At 45.1% G+C, this 15,024-nt stretch overlaps 1 long non-coding RNA gene across 1 annotated transcript in view; it reads left to right on the top strand.

Annotated features, from left to right (window-relative positions):
- Positions 1 to 15,024, top strand: part of LOC129054945 (uncharacterized) — a 36,998-nt gene that overhangs the window by 17,870 nt on the left and 4,104 nt on the right. Inside the window, exon 4 of the long non-coding RNA XR_008519577.2 lies at positions 12,173 to 12,299. This is a non-coding gene — a long non-coding RNA (uncharacterized LOC129054945). The remainder of the gene's footprint in view (positions 1 to 12,172; positions 12,300 to 15,024) is intronic.

Genomic DNA, 15,024 nt, shown 5'->3' on the forward strand with positions numbered 1-15,024 from the left:
GCTAATTTTTTTCAATTTTTACTTTTTTCAATTTTTATTTTTTTAGAGACGGGGTCTACACTATTTTGACCAGGCTGGTCTCGAACTCCTGAGCTCAAGTGATCTGCTGGTTTCAGCCTCCCAAAGTGCTGGGAGCCACCGCGCCTGATGTAAAGCCCTTTTTAAAAGCCCACCTCTCTTAGGCCAGGCGCGGTGGCTCTTGCTGTAATCCCAGCACTTTGGGAGGCCCAGGCGGGTGGATCACGAGGTCAGGAGTTCAAGACCAGCCTGGCCAAGATGGTGAAACGCTGTCTCTGTTACAAATACAAAAATTAGGCCGGGCGCGGTGGCTCATTCCTGTAATCCCTGCATTTTGGGAGGCAGAGGTGGGTGGATCACCTGAGGTCGGGAGTTTGACCTCAGCCTGACCAACATAAAGAAACCCCATCTCTACTAAAAACACAAAATTAGCCAGGCATGGTGGCGCATGCCCGTAATTCCAGCTATTCGGGAGGCTGAGGCAGGAGAATCACTTGAACCCCGGGGGCAGAGGTTGCAATGAGCTGAGATTCGTGCCACTGCACTCCAGCCTGAGTGCAGACAGAGTGAGACTCTGTCTCAAAAACAAAACAAAACAAAAAACCCCAAAAACCCACCTCTCACCTCTCTCTAAAACTCACCTTTCCTTGTGTTCCCCCTCCCACCGCCCCCTGAGAGGCAGCTGACACCAATCTCAGTGAGCAGGATCTAGGAGTCCATTTCTCTTTCAAGATTCCAGGGACTAACTAACAGTAAGCCATCGGAGATACCATCAAATCCCACCCCCTCATTTGACAGACAGGAAAAGGAAAGCCTGCAGAAGACAGGTGGCTTGCCAGAGATCACTCGCAGGTTAGTGTTGGCATTGGCACTTGAACCCAGGTCTGGACTCCTGCTTTCATGCTCTTTCCACCTTCTGCTTCCACTGGGGCAGGGAGACAGGCACCCACGGCCATTCCCCAACCCCTATGTGCTGTTTCGGAAGATTAACCAAAGCATATTTTCATCCATGCTGGGTACAAGGGAGCAGGCAATTCTGAGCAGGCCCAAGGAGGGTCCTTAGTGCAGAAAGTCCAGAAATAGGGAGGCTGCCCATCCTCCCCCATTTTGCTGTCTAGCACAGCACTGGTGCTGTGAGTCTCTGGAGTGGCACCAGCTCCCTTTCCCACAGAAAAGCGGCAACCCTTTTCCCTGCTTAGGAAACCACACTTGGGTTTCCCCAGCTGGCTGGATGATGGTCCTGGCAAAAGGTCACTTCTAGTGCGGTATCCATTATCATTAGGAAGAGTGAAAAACTGGTCTATGGGGACCCAGGGTCTCCTCAATCCAGACAGAGAACCCACCAACTCAGAAAGGAGACCGACAGTGCAGGGACTGGGTTAGTGCCCTAACAACATTGTAGGGTTTTTTAAGGGTTTACAACACCATATTTGTTAGCTGAAATTCTCATAGAAAATGGAGCCATCAACTAGGGCTGTTTATCAGGTTATCCTGAAGTACTGTTTCTACTAGAAAGGCAAGATACTGGTAACCTCTTTTTTTCCCTTTTTTTTTGAGATGGAGTCTCACTCTCTCGCCAGGCTGGAGTGTAGTGGTGCAATCTCGGCTTACTGCACCCTCTGCCTCCTAGGTTCAAGTGATTCTTCTGCCTCAGCCTCCCGAGTAGCTGGGACTACAGGCACGCACCACCACACCTAGCTAATTTTTTTTTCTATTTTTAGTAGACACGGGGTTTCACCATGTTGGGCAGGATGGTCTCAATCTCTTGAGCTCGTGATCCACCCACCTTGGCCTCCCAAAGTGCTGGGATTACAGGCATGAGCCACTGTGCCTCACCATTTTTTTTTTTTTTAAGACAGAGTCTCACTCTGTTGACCCTGCAGACTCAAACTCCCGGGTTCAGGTGATCCTCCCACCTCAGCCTCCCAAATAGCTGTGACTATAAGCGCACACCACCACACCCGGCTAAGTTTTGTATTTTTTGTAGAAATGGAGTTTCACCATGTTGCCCACGCTGGTCTCAAACACCTAGGCTCAAGAGATCCACCTGCCTTGGCCTCCCAAAATGCTAGGAATACAGGCGTGAGCCACTTCGGCTTTCTGTTTTTTCCAACTTTTTTTTTTTTTTTTTTTTTTGAGACAAGGTCTTGCTCTGTCATGCAGGCTGAGTGCAGTGGCACAATCACAGCTCACTGCAGTCTTGACCTCCTGGACTCAAGTGATCCTCCCACCTCACCCTCTCAAGTAGCTTGGACTACAGGTGTGCCACCTGAAGTGCCACACTTCAATAACTGTTTTCTCACAAACAAATGGCTTTCTCATTTGAGGCTCAAGTAGAATTAAGCTAGTATATAAGATCATATATACACATATAACTGCTAGAACTGGCAGATTACCGACTTATTTTAGAATTTAGGAGAAATGTATTAAAGTAATTTAAATTCCTTCTACTAAGGATTGAAAAAGCTTTTGGAAAAAAGAGGAGTGACAGTAGAGAACCTTATAGGACCTTCATTTCTTAAATGTCCCATAAGATCCTTAGATGATGATGATGATGATGATTATCCTTTTTTTTTTTTTTTTTTTTTGAGATGAAGTCTCTCTCTGTCACCCAGGCTAGAGTGCAATGGCACAATCTCGGCTCACTGCAACCTCCACCTCCCGGGTTCAAGCGATTCTCCTGCCTCAGCCTCCCAAGTAGCTGGGATTACAGGCATGTGCCCCCATGCCCAGTTAATTTTTTTTTTTTTTTGAGATGGAGTCTTGCTCTGTTGCCCAGGCTGGAGTGCAATGGCATGATCTCGGCTCACTGCAAGCTCTGCCTCCCACGTTCACACCATTCTCCTGCCTCAGCCTCCCAAGTAGCTGGGACTACAGGTGCCCGCCACCACACCTGGCTAATGTTTTGTATTTTTAGTAGAGACGGGGTTTCACCGTGCTAGCCAGGTTGGTCTCAATCTTCTGACCTTGTGATCCGCCCACCTCGGCCTCCCAAAGTGCTGGGATTACAGGCGTGAGCCACTGCGCCTGGCCTTGCCCAGCTAATTTTTTGTACTTTTAGTAGAGACGGGGTTTCACCAGGTTGGTCAGCCTGGTCTCGAACTCCTGACATCAGGTGATCCACCCGCCTCGGCCTCCCAAGGGGCTGGGATTACAGGCATGAGCCACAGCACCCGGCCTCTAAGAAGTTTTATCTCTATCCCAGCAACTAGTTTATTTTCCAGGAGACATCAATTATTACTATATTCTCTCTCTTTTTTTTTTTTTTTTGGGGGGGGGTGGAGTTTTGCTCTTGTTGCCCAGACTAGAGTACAGTGGCACCATCTTGGCTCACTGCAACCTCTGCCTCCCGGGTTCAAGTGATTCTCATGCCTCAGCCTCCCAAGTAGCTGAGATTACAGGCATGTGCCACCACACCTGGCTAATTTTTGTATTTTTAGTAGAGAAGGAGTTTTACCATGTTGGCGAGGCTGGTCTCGAACTCCTGACCTCAGATGATCCACCCATCTTGGCCTCCCAAAGTGCTGGGATTACAGGTGTGAGCCACCATGCTCAGCCTATTATTACTATTCTCTTGTGGAATCTTCTATAGACTATTTCTGCATATATGATCATATATATATATCATATATATACACACATATATATATTTCAGCACTTTCCTGTTTTCAGTTATTAATATGTTTTATGGATAGTTCCATATCAGTACATGTAGAACTGCCTTGTTTTCCAATGTATACATCTACTATATTTGTTTAACCAGTTCCCTATCAATGGACATTTACAGATTACAATTTAAATCTCATGGAGGAGGAGTTGCTGAAGACAAGTGGGATTTTTTTGTTTTTGTTTTTTGCTTTTGAGGCAGGATCTCGTTCTATTGCCTAGGCTGGAGTGCAGTCGCTCAATCAGGGCTTACTGCAGCCTCGAACTCCTGGGCTCAAGCAATCCTCCCAACTCAGCCTCCAGAGTAGCTGGGACCACAGGTACACACCACCACACCTGGCTAATTTTTATATTTCTTGTAGAGACAGAGTCCCAGCCATGGGGTTTTGCCATGTTGCCTAGGCTGGTCTTGAACTCCTGGGCTCAAGTGATCCTCCCGTCTTGGCCTCCTGAAGTGCTGGGATTATAGGAATGGGCCACTGTGCCCAGCCTCATCAGGAAAGTATTTCTATACCACTTCTTCAAACAGGAATGTCAGAATTTGTGGATGAGTCAAGTTATGTCCCAGGGGTAGTCCAGTGAATACATCTCTGACTCATTTAATGCCTCCTTAATGGATGATTTCTGTGAAAGGGCCCTACCCCTGCATCCCTATGTTGGAGAAAAATCTGCATCAACAAGTTTCTCTCACATCATTCTTTTTCTTACTAAATGCCAGCTAAGTCCAACAGGGGGCATGCTGAGGCTCAGTGTACTAGCTCTACCAGCACACATGCCGCAAACTGGAGCAGAGCAGTCCTTTCCAGAGCATTTCACTCCATTCCAGTGAAAATAAGCAGTTTCTCTTCATTTGTAACTGCATTCAGCATGCCATTGCCTGCATTCAGGGTTGTTGGTTTGCATTTTCCAGTGCTCACTCTATTTGCTTGCTGAAAGGCACACTGTTCCATTGTGTGCTTTCAGCCACTGAGACAGCATCCATAAAAGGGATAGTGAGGTCAAAGCAAACAATCCCTTTGGCCCAGAAAAAGGACACCAGGATGCAACATGTCAGCAGCTAGTATCTCACAGTGTGCTCTATCGTATTCTTCCATCCATCCACTTGTTCAATAAAACATGACTACTTAACTCCAGCCAGTTACTGGGCTAGGGACTTTAATGAGGATAAATCAAGTCTAGTCCGTTTTTTTTTTTTTTTTTTTTGAGACGGAGTCTCACTGTTGCCCAGGCTGGAGTACGGTGGCACCATCTCAGCTCACTGCAACCTCTGCCCCCCAGATTCTCCTCCCTCAGCTTCCCAAGTACCTGGGATCACAGGCACCCACCACCACATCTGGCTAATTTTTGTAGAGTTGGGGTTTCGCCATGTTCGCCATGGCTGGTCTTGAACTCCTGATCTCAGGTGACCCGCCTGCTTCGGCCTCCCAAAGTGTTGGGAGTATAGGCGTGAGCCACTGCACCCGGCCTTTTTTTTTTTTTTTTTTTTTTGAGACGGAGTCTCACTCTGTCGCCAGACTGGAGTGCAGTGGCGCGATCTCGGCCCACTGCAACCTCCGCCTCCCGGATTCAAGTGATTCTCCTGCCTCAGCCTCCTGAGTAGCTGGGATTACAGGCACACAGCACCATGCCCAGCTAATTTTTGTATTTTGAATAGAGATGGGGTTTTACCATGTTGACCAGGCTGGTCTCAAACACCTGATCTCAGGTGATCCACCCGCCTTGGCCTCCCAAAGTGCTGGGATTACAGGCATGAGCCACCATGCCTGGCCGCCCCCAGCATTTTTTTTTTTTTTTTTTTTTAAAGATAAGGTCACATTCTGTTGCCCAGGCTTGAGTGCAGTGGTGCGATCTCGGCTTGTTGCAGCCTCGACTTCCTGAGCTCAGGTGAGCCTCCTATCAGCCTCCCGTGTAGTTGGGACTACAGCTATATGCCACTACACCTGGCTAAATTTTTTTTTTTTTTTTTTTTTTGTAGAGATGGGGTTTTGCCACATTTCCCAGGCCACTCTTGAACTCCTGGGCTCAAGCGATCTGTTCACCTCGGCCTCCCAAAGTGCTGGGATTGCAGGTGTGAACCACTGCACCCGGCCGGATGCATAGTGTCTGACACAGCTGAAAGCTCCCTGCCAGCATAGGGAAAGCAGTCACTACTTTCAGGAAGAGTGGGGAAGGGTTCACAGGTGAGGGTAGGTACAAAGGAGGGGGAAAGGACCCCCTCCCAAACCCAGTATCATGCAGTGTGAAAGGGCACTGGGGAATAGCCAAGCACTGCTCATCTCCTCTTATCGTGGTTCTGCCATGAGTCTTATCAGTTTACATTTAGGGAGATCCAGCAAAGGGTGTAAAATGTAATATGTTCTGTTCAGTTTTGGATCTGTGCTGGGAGAGATCCCAGGGAGACTGTGTGTTTTGTTAATAATAAACAGTTGAGACGAATGATGTGTCTTCACATTGGGACAACCGTCTCACATGGGAGGCTAGCCCTCAGCAGCTGGCTCACAGCTGCCACAAACAACAGTGATTTTTTTTTTTTTTTTTTGCCAGCTTTATAGGCACTATTCTTGTCTCTCTGATATACATATATGAAAAATGCCTATAATATTTGTATATTTCTCTTCCTCAAAATCCCTTCCTTTCTTTGCCTTCGAATATTAATATATAGGGTAACTTCCCTGAACCAGAAAACAGTCAAAATTATTTATTAAGTGCTAATTTATGCATAGTTTGGTGCTAGAAACCATCCAAAGGACACAACCAGCACTTTTGCTGTGGAGTGGGAATTTTAGTTTCAGAGAAGCAGTGATTCAAGCTAACAAAACAGAAAATACAAAAAAACAGGAGAAGGGGGCTGCAGAAAATAAAGCAAAATACATATGGTTTTACCAGCCTGGGCAAAGTGGTAAAACCCCGTCTCTACTAAAAATACAAAAATTAGCCAGGCATGGCAGCGTGTGCCTGTGGTCCCAGCAACTCGGGAGGCTGAGGTGAGAGGATTGCTTGAGCCCAGGGGGCAGAGGCTGCAGTGAGCCAAGACTGCACCACTGCACTCCAGCCTGGGTGACAGAGTGAGAACCTGTCTCAAAAAAAAAGCAAAACTAAGAAACCCTAGATTCCACCAATTATTTCTCCTTTTCTTTTCTTTCTTTCTTTCTTTCTTCTTTTTTTATGTTGTTGCCCAGGCTGGTCTCAAACTCCTAAGCTCCTGCCTTTGCCTTCAAACTGTTGGGATTACAGGCATGAGCCACCACACCCAGCCTCCTTTTCTAATTTTATTTGAACTCTGATTTGGCACTGCTGACCAATTTATCTTTGAGATTCTTCCCTCTTAGCCTTGGACACTGTACTATTTTTATTTACTTCTTGTCCCATTTGCTAGCTTATTTTTTCTTCCTTTCATTTTCTTTTTTTAAATAGCTTTATTTATTTATTTATTTATTTATTTATTTATTTATTTATATTGAAACAAGGTCTTCTTCTGTTGCCCAGGCTGGAGTGCAGTGGCATGATCACAGCTTACTGCAGCCTCAACCTCCCAGGCTCAAGCAATCCTCCTACCTCAGCCTCCCAAGTAGCTGGGACTACAGGCATGCACCACCACACCTGACTTACTTTTGTATTTTTGTAGAGACAAGGTCTCACTATGTTCTCCAGGCTGGTCTCAAACTCCTGAGCTCAAGCGATCCACCCGCCTCAGCCTTCCAAAGTGCTGGGGTTACAGGCATGAGCCACTGTACCCAGCTAATTTTCAAAAATTGTTGTAGAGATGGGATCTTGCTGTTTCCCAGGCTGGTTTCAAACTCCTAGGCTCGGCTTCTCAAAGTGTTGGGATTACAAGCATAAACTGGTACATTTGGACAAAAAATAAAAGCTTTTAATACTGCTTTGAAAGGTTAAACAATATAACTTTATTGAGGTAGAATTCACATACCACACAATTCACCTAAAGCATACAATTGAATAGATTTTACCATATTCACAAAGTTGTGCAAGAATCAGCTTTCATCAGCCCCCAAAAAGCCCCTGACAAAGAAAAAACACTAAAGGGAGACTTTATTCTAAAGAATGTTTGCAAGGAGGGGAAAAGGACTGTTGCAATACGGGGAGGGAATCTATTGCAATAGGGAGAAGGATCTGCCCATAAGGTCTGCAAATGTCTTAAGGGCCAGACCTGCCCATAAGGTCTGCAAATGTCTTAAGGGCCAGACCTTTTTCCTTTTATAGAGAGGAGTAAAGCTAGAAAGAACCAGGTGTAAAGAATAGGAGGAAAGTGGCCTGATGAGAGACTAGATCAGAGAATGTTTTACCCTGAGGTCAGGGTATCCTCAGGAGGGATTGTGTGCTGGCTCAGGCTCAGTGAGGGTGGGCCAGAGTTCAGGGCCTGGAGGAAGAAGAAAAGCTTAAACAAAATGTGTTATTATTATTTTTTTTAAATGGAGTTTCGCTCTTCTTGCCCAGGTTGGAGTGCACTGGCGCTATCTTGGCTCACAGCAACCTCCGCCTCCCAGGTTTAAGAGATTCTCCTACCTCAGCCTCCCGAGTAGCTGGGATTACAGGCATGCGCCACCATGCCCAGCTAATTTTTTGTATTTTTAGTAGAGACAGGGTTTCTCCATGTTGGTCAGTCTGGTCTCAAAGTCCCAACTTCAGATTACAGGCTTAAGCCACCGAGCCCAGCCTTTTATTTATTTATTTATTTTTGAGACGGAGTCTCACTCTGTCACCCAGGCTGGAGTACAGTGGCGTGATCTCGGCTCACTGCAACCTCCGCCTCCCGGGTTCAAGTGATTCTGCCACTTCAGCCTCCTGAGTAGCTGGGATTACAGACACACGCCATCATGCCCGGCTAATTTTTGTATTTTTGTAGAAACGGGTTTCACCATGTTGGCCAGGCTGGCCTTGAACTCCTGACCTCAGGTGATCTGCCCACCTTGGCCTCCCAAAGTGCTGAGATTACAGGCGTGAGCCACCACGCTGAACCAACAAAATTTGTTTAATGAGCATTTTGTTCATTGTGATCAGTGTTGGGAAAACCAGTTTAGCTGGTCATTCATGAGGCAGAGAATAAGAATTTGAAGTTCTGTGTCTGTTCCTGTCATAGGTAAACAATGGGGGTCATCTGCAAGTCACATGGGGAAGAGTGGTTCTCGGCAGTAAACAAAAACATAGGGAATTCCTTTAACCTTGGATGCTTTCCAAGAGCACAGGGCTCAGGTGAAATTCACCACTGTTACCCCATACCCATTAGCTGTCACTCCCCACTCCTCTCTTCCCCTGTCCCCTAGCAACCAGGAAGTTTTAAGTCTCTATAGATTTTCCTGTTCTGAGCACTTCATATGAATGGAATCATACAATTTGTAGCCTTTTGTGTCTGGCTTCTTTTACTTAGCATGTTTTCAAGGTTGATCTATGTTGTAGCATGTATCAATGCTTCATTCCTCTTTATGGCTATATTCCATTGTATAAATATGCCCCATGCTGTTTATCTATTCATCAGCTGATGGACGTTTGAGTTGTTTCCATTTTTTTGTTTTTTTAAGAGACAGTCTCCCTGTTGCCCAAGCTGGTGTGCAGTGGCACAATCATGGCTCACTGCAACCTCAAACTACTGGTCTCTAGCCATCCTCCTTCCTCAGCCTCCCAAGTAGCTTGGACTACTGGTCACGACTGGCTAATTTTTTTTTTTTAGACGGAGTCTTGCTCTGTCACCCAGGCTGGAGTACAGTGGCACAATCTCGGCTCACTGCAACCTCTGCCCCCTGGGTTCAAGCAATTCTCCTGCTTAAGCCTCCTGAGTAGCTGGGATTACAGGTGCGCATGACCACATCCGGCTAATTTTTGTATTTTTAGTAGAGACGGGGTTTCACCATGTTGGTCAGGCTGGTCTCGAACTCCTGACCTCGTAATCCACCCACCTCAGCCTCCCAAAGTGCTGGGATTACAGGCGTGAGCCACCGTGCCCAGCCTAAACCAAATATCTTTCCTCAAAAACTAGAATGCTTCTTGGCTTATTTCTGTTGATGGTGGGACCGTCCTATCAATCACCAGAGACTTCAACCTTAGAATTATATTTATCTCCTCTCTTTCTCTCATCTACTAAAGCAAATGAAATCCCAAGTCCTGCCTTCTTTCCTTCATTATCACTCCCCTGTAATTCCCATTTCTGTGACTGTCGCTCTGATCCTGTTGTTATCAGCTGATGGCTGCATTGTTACTGTACTTTCCTAGTTTGTCTCTGTGTCTCCAACCTTTTCCTTCCAATTCATAATGCATTTTAGAATGAAAATTGATTTGAAAAACTGTAAATGATAGTTTGGAAGGGGCTGGAACTAGAAAAAAGGAGATCTAACAGGAGACTACTGCAATAGTCCCAGCAGGAGAAGATGATCATTTGAACTAGAGCAATACGGGGCACAGAGAGAGGGCTGTTGGGTGAGCGCTATAGCATGAAAACCATTAGGGCTTGATGAATGAGTACATGTAGACACTGAAGGAGAAGGAGGAGTCTAAAATATTACAACTTTGGCTAGGCACAGTGGCTCACGCCTGTAATCCCAGCACTTTGGGAGGCCGAGCCAGGCGGATCATTTGAGGTCAGGAGTTCGAGATCAGCCTGGCCAACATGGTGAAACCCTGTCTCTACCAAAAAATACAAAAACTAGCCGGGTGTGGTGGCGCATGCCTGTAGTCCCAGCTACTCGGGAGGCTGAGGCAGGAAAACTGCTTGAACCCGAGAGGTAGAGGTTGCAGTGAGCTGAGATCACGCCACTGCACTCCAGCCTGGGCAACAAAGTGAGACTCTGTCTCAAACAAACAAACAAACTGGCAAATAAAGGGAATCAATGAAGCATTAATCCTACCTTTTCTGGCCGGGTGAAGTAACTCACGCCTGTAATCTTAACACGGTGGGAGGCCAAGGCAAGTGGATCACTTGAGGTCAGGAGTTCAAGACCAGCCTGGCCAACATGGTGAAACCTCATGTCTACTAAAAATACCAAAATTAGCCAGGTGTGCTTGTGCACACCTGTAATCCCAGCTATTTGGGAGACTGAGGCAGGAGAATCACTTGAGCCCAGGAGGCAGAGGTTGCAGTGAGCCGAGATCGCTCCATTGCACTCTAGCCTGGTGGACTAGAGTGAAACTCTGTTCCAAAAAAAAAAAAAAAAATCTTACCTTTTCTGTTTGGATTGTACCTCTGTGTAACCAAATAGCGGTTGGGTGAAGGAAAACGCTTATTTATAAAATATTTTCAGCTCATAAATAAAGAAGGAATGATGGATTTAGAATGTCACTATTTTGTAGCCTCTAGTGAAAAAATGAGCTAATGATCATTAATGCCCGCTAAAACTATTAGGCAGAAAATTGTGGGGAACTCTATAATTATTATATCAAAGTAACAACTCAACCCACTCATTAATCTTTGTATTTATTTTTTTTTTGAGGCAGGAGAATGGCTTGAGCCTGGGAGGTTGAGGCTGCAATGAGCTGGGCTTGTGCCACTGCACTCCAGCCTGAGCGACAGAGTGAGACCCTATCTCAAAAAAAAAAAAATTTAAGTATGATAGCAGCATTGTGGTTATGTTTTTTAAAAATTCATACATTTTTGAGATATATACTGAAGTATTTACAGATGATATGATATCACATCTAAGATTTGATTCACAATAATTCTGGCGGAAGTAGATGGGATATAAATGAAACAAGCTGGACTATTTGTTGATTATGGTTGAAGCTGGGTGATATGTACATAGGGATTCATTATCCCGTCTCTGCCTTCTGTATCCTTAGGTTCCACACCCACGGATTCAACCAACTGTGGATAGAAATTATTAGGAAAAATTTCCACAAAATTCCAAAAAGCAAAATATGAATTTGCCAACTACTGTGTTGAATCCACAAAAATGAAGTGATGTGTGGGCATTGTATTAGGCCTAAGTAAGCTAGAGATGATTTAAAGTATATGAGAGGATGTGCATTAGGTTATATGCCAATACTACACCATTGTATTGTATTGTATTGTATTGTATTATTGTATTGTATTGTATTGTATTGTATTTTTTGGACAGGGTCTTGCTCTGTCTCCCAGGCTGGAGTGCAGTGGCACAATCTCGGCTCACTGCAACCTCCGACACCTGGGTTCAAGCGATTCTCCTGCCACAGCCTCCCGAGTAGCTAGGATTACAGGCGCCCACCACCACGCCCGGCTTATTTTAGTATTTTTATTAGAGACAGGGTTTCACCATGTTGGCCAGGCTGGTCTCGAACTCCTTACCTCAAGTGATCTGCCCGCCTCACCCTTCCAAAGTGCTGGTATTACAGACGTGAGCCACCAAGCCCCGCCTGAAGTTTCCCATAATAAAAAATACTAAGGTTGTTTTAAGGATGAAATGTGTTCACATCTGTAAAGGGACATATCAAAATGTTTGATACACAATGTGTGGCAAATAATGTGCATGACCCTTTTCCTTTTCTCTCACTTGAACCAATTCAGAACTCGTGTTCAAAGAGACTGTTTCTGTTAAACCCATTTTGTTGCACAAGAGAAGAGCCCCTTCCTTTCAACTTTCCAGTTGGAACCAAGACCAGACCTTTCAAACAAGCCACTCTCAGTAAACGCAGTAAGTTTTTAGTAGCTGTGCATATTAAAGCAAAACCATTTCATTTGTGGAATCTGGCCCTTTTCCCAGGAAACGGTGTTTCCATTTCACAACCTAACAGAACAGGAAGAGTGTAAACTCTTGTTCAGTTACAGATTTCTTGTGCTTCACTTAGATTTCCACATTTCTATTGTGCTCTGAGTGTGAGAGTCCAGCTATGTGTTGGTGGAGTGACTCATTTTTCCATGGAGACACGTATTCCTATGAATCCCAGGGGCCTCTGATTGGTATGAAAGAGCAATCAGCACAGATGTAGTCCACGGATGCATCATATGACTTAAGGGAGATGATTTAAACGGTTTTTCCATGGGCTTAAATTGAAAGAGGCAACTGAGCTATTCAGATTATTCATATGCTCCAAACCCTTTAGTGTTTACAAGTGGCTAAGAGTGGCTACTTGAGACCACAAAGGAATATTAATACAAGAGAAACAAAAGCATAATCTGTATTCTTTGGGTGTTTAAAAATCTCAATGAGGGCCGCGCGCAGTAGCTCATGCCTGTAATCCCAGCACTTTGGGAGGCCGAGGCAGGCAGATCATTTGAGGTCAGGAGTTTGAGACCAGCCTAGGCAACATGGCAAAATCCCGTCTTTACTAAAAATACAAAAATTAGCTGGGCATGGTGGAGCGCGCCTGTAATCCTAGCTACTCGGGAGGCCAAGGCAGGAAAAGGTTGCTTGAACCTGGGAGGCAGAGGTTGCAGTAAGCCAAGATCATGCCACTGTACTCCAGCCTGAGTGACAGAGTGAGACTCCGTCGCAAAAAAAAGGCCAGGCGTGGTGACTCACGCCTGTAATCCCAGCACTCTGGGAGGCCGAGGCAGGTGGATTGCTTGAGGTCAGGAGTTCGAGACCAGCCTGGCCAACATGGTGAAACCCTGTCTCTACTAAAAACACAAAAATTAGCCAGGTGCGGTGGTACACGCCTGTAATCCCAGCTACTTGGGAGGCTGAGGCAGGACAATCACTTGAACCTGTGAGACGGAGGTTGCAGTGGCCAAGATCGAGTCACTGCACTCCAGCCTGGGCGACAGAGCGAGACTCTGTCTCAAAAAAAAAAAATCTCATTGAGGAAATAAATGTTAAGAAGTAGAAGAAGAATTCCCAAATAAGCAAATTATATCCAATACAAATGGATATAAAATATATCAATCAATGTTTAGCAGCTCAAGGATAAGAGTAATCAAAATTGAAGTGGCTATCTGGAAAAAAAATTCACTTTTATTTTTATTTATTTATTTTATTTTTTGAGACGGAGTTTTGCTCTTTTGCCCAGGCTGAAGTGAAGTGGCACAATCTCGGCTTAATGCAACCTCCACCTCCTGGTTCAAGCAATTCTCCTGCCTCAGCCTCCCAAGTAGCTGGGATTATAGGCGCCCATCACCACGCCCAGCTACTTTTTGTATTTTTAGTAGGGATAGGGTTTTGTCATGCTGGCTAGGCTGGTCTCGAACTCCTGACCTCAGGTGATCTGCCCACCTCGGCCTCCCAAAGTGCTAGGATTACAGGCATGAGCCACTGTGCCCGGCCAAAAAATTCACTTTTAAAACATTTAAATTATTTTAAATTTACAGTTTTTTTTTTTTTTTTTTTTTTGAGATGATGTCTTGCTTTGTCGCCCAGGCTGGAGTGCAGTGATCTTGGCTCACTGCAACCTCTGCCTCCCGGGTTCAAGCAATTCTCCTGCCTCAGCCTCCTGAGTAGCTGGGATTACAGGTGCATGCTGCCACATCTGGCTAATTTTTTTGTATTTTAGTAGAGACAGGGTTTCACCGTGTTGCCCAGGCTGGTCGTGAACTGCTGAGCTCAGGCAATCTGCCCGCCTCAGCCTCCCAAAGCGCTGGGATTACAGGCATGAGCCACCGCTCCTGGCTCAGAATTGTTTTTAAAGTACAAAAGTATTATTTCTTCATGAACTATTTGCAAGTAAGTTGACAACCTGACAAGTTTTATCACCCCCAAATACTTTAGTGTGTATTTTCTCCAAACACACATACATAACCACATAGACAACATACATTTTGTAACCATAATACAATAATCAATATCAGGAAATTAATCCTCAGCAGCTGATAAAATTTCATCATTTATCCCGATAATGTCTTTTATGCATAAATGATCCAATTAGACGTAATGCTTAGCAGTTACTGCATGGCTTTAGTCTCCTTCAGTCAGGGAAATATTCTTTCTTTGGCTTTCATAACCTTGACACTTTTGATGATCATAGGACAGTTAATCTGCACAATGTTGCTCAATTTGGTCTTGTCTGATGTTTCCTCATGATTAGATTTAGGATATGTATTATCTTTGGCAGGAATAGCATGAAAGGGACACTGTGGTCTCATTGCATCCTGTCAGGTGATACACAATTTTGATTTCCCCATTACTGGTGATGTTAGCCTTGATCATTAGTTAAGGTGGTATCTGCCAGACTTTTCCAGTGTCAGGTTATCTTTTTTTTTTTTTGAGATGGAGTCTCGCTTTGTTGCACAGGCTAAAGTGTAGAGGCACGATCTCGGCTCACTGCAACCTCTGCATCCTAGTTTCAAGTGATTCTCCCACCTTGGTCTCCCAATTAGCTGGGATTATAGGCAAGCGCCACCACCCCTGGCTAAATATATATATACATGGAGAGAGAAAGAGAGCGAGAGAGAGAGATGAGGTTTTGGTATGTTGCTCAGGCTGG

This window comes from Pongo abelii, chromosome 19 (assembly GCF_028885655.2).
Source record: "Pongo abelii isolate AG06213 chromosome 19, NHGRI_mPonAbe1-v2.0_pri, whole genome shotgun sequence".
Taxonomy (NCBI): domain Eukaryota; kingdom Metazoa; phylum Chordata; class Mammalia; order Primates; family Hominidae; genus Pongo; species Pongo abelii.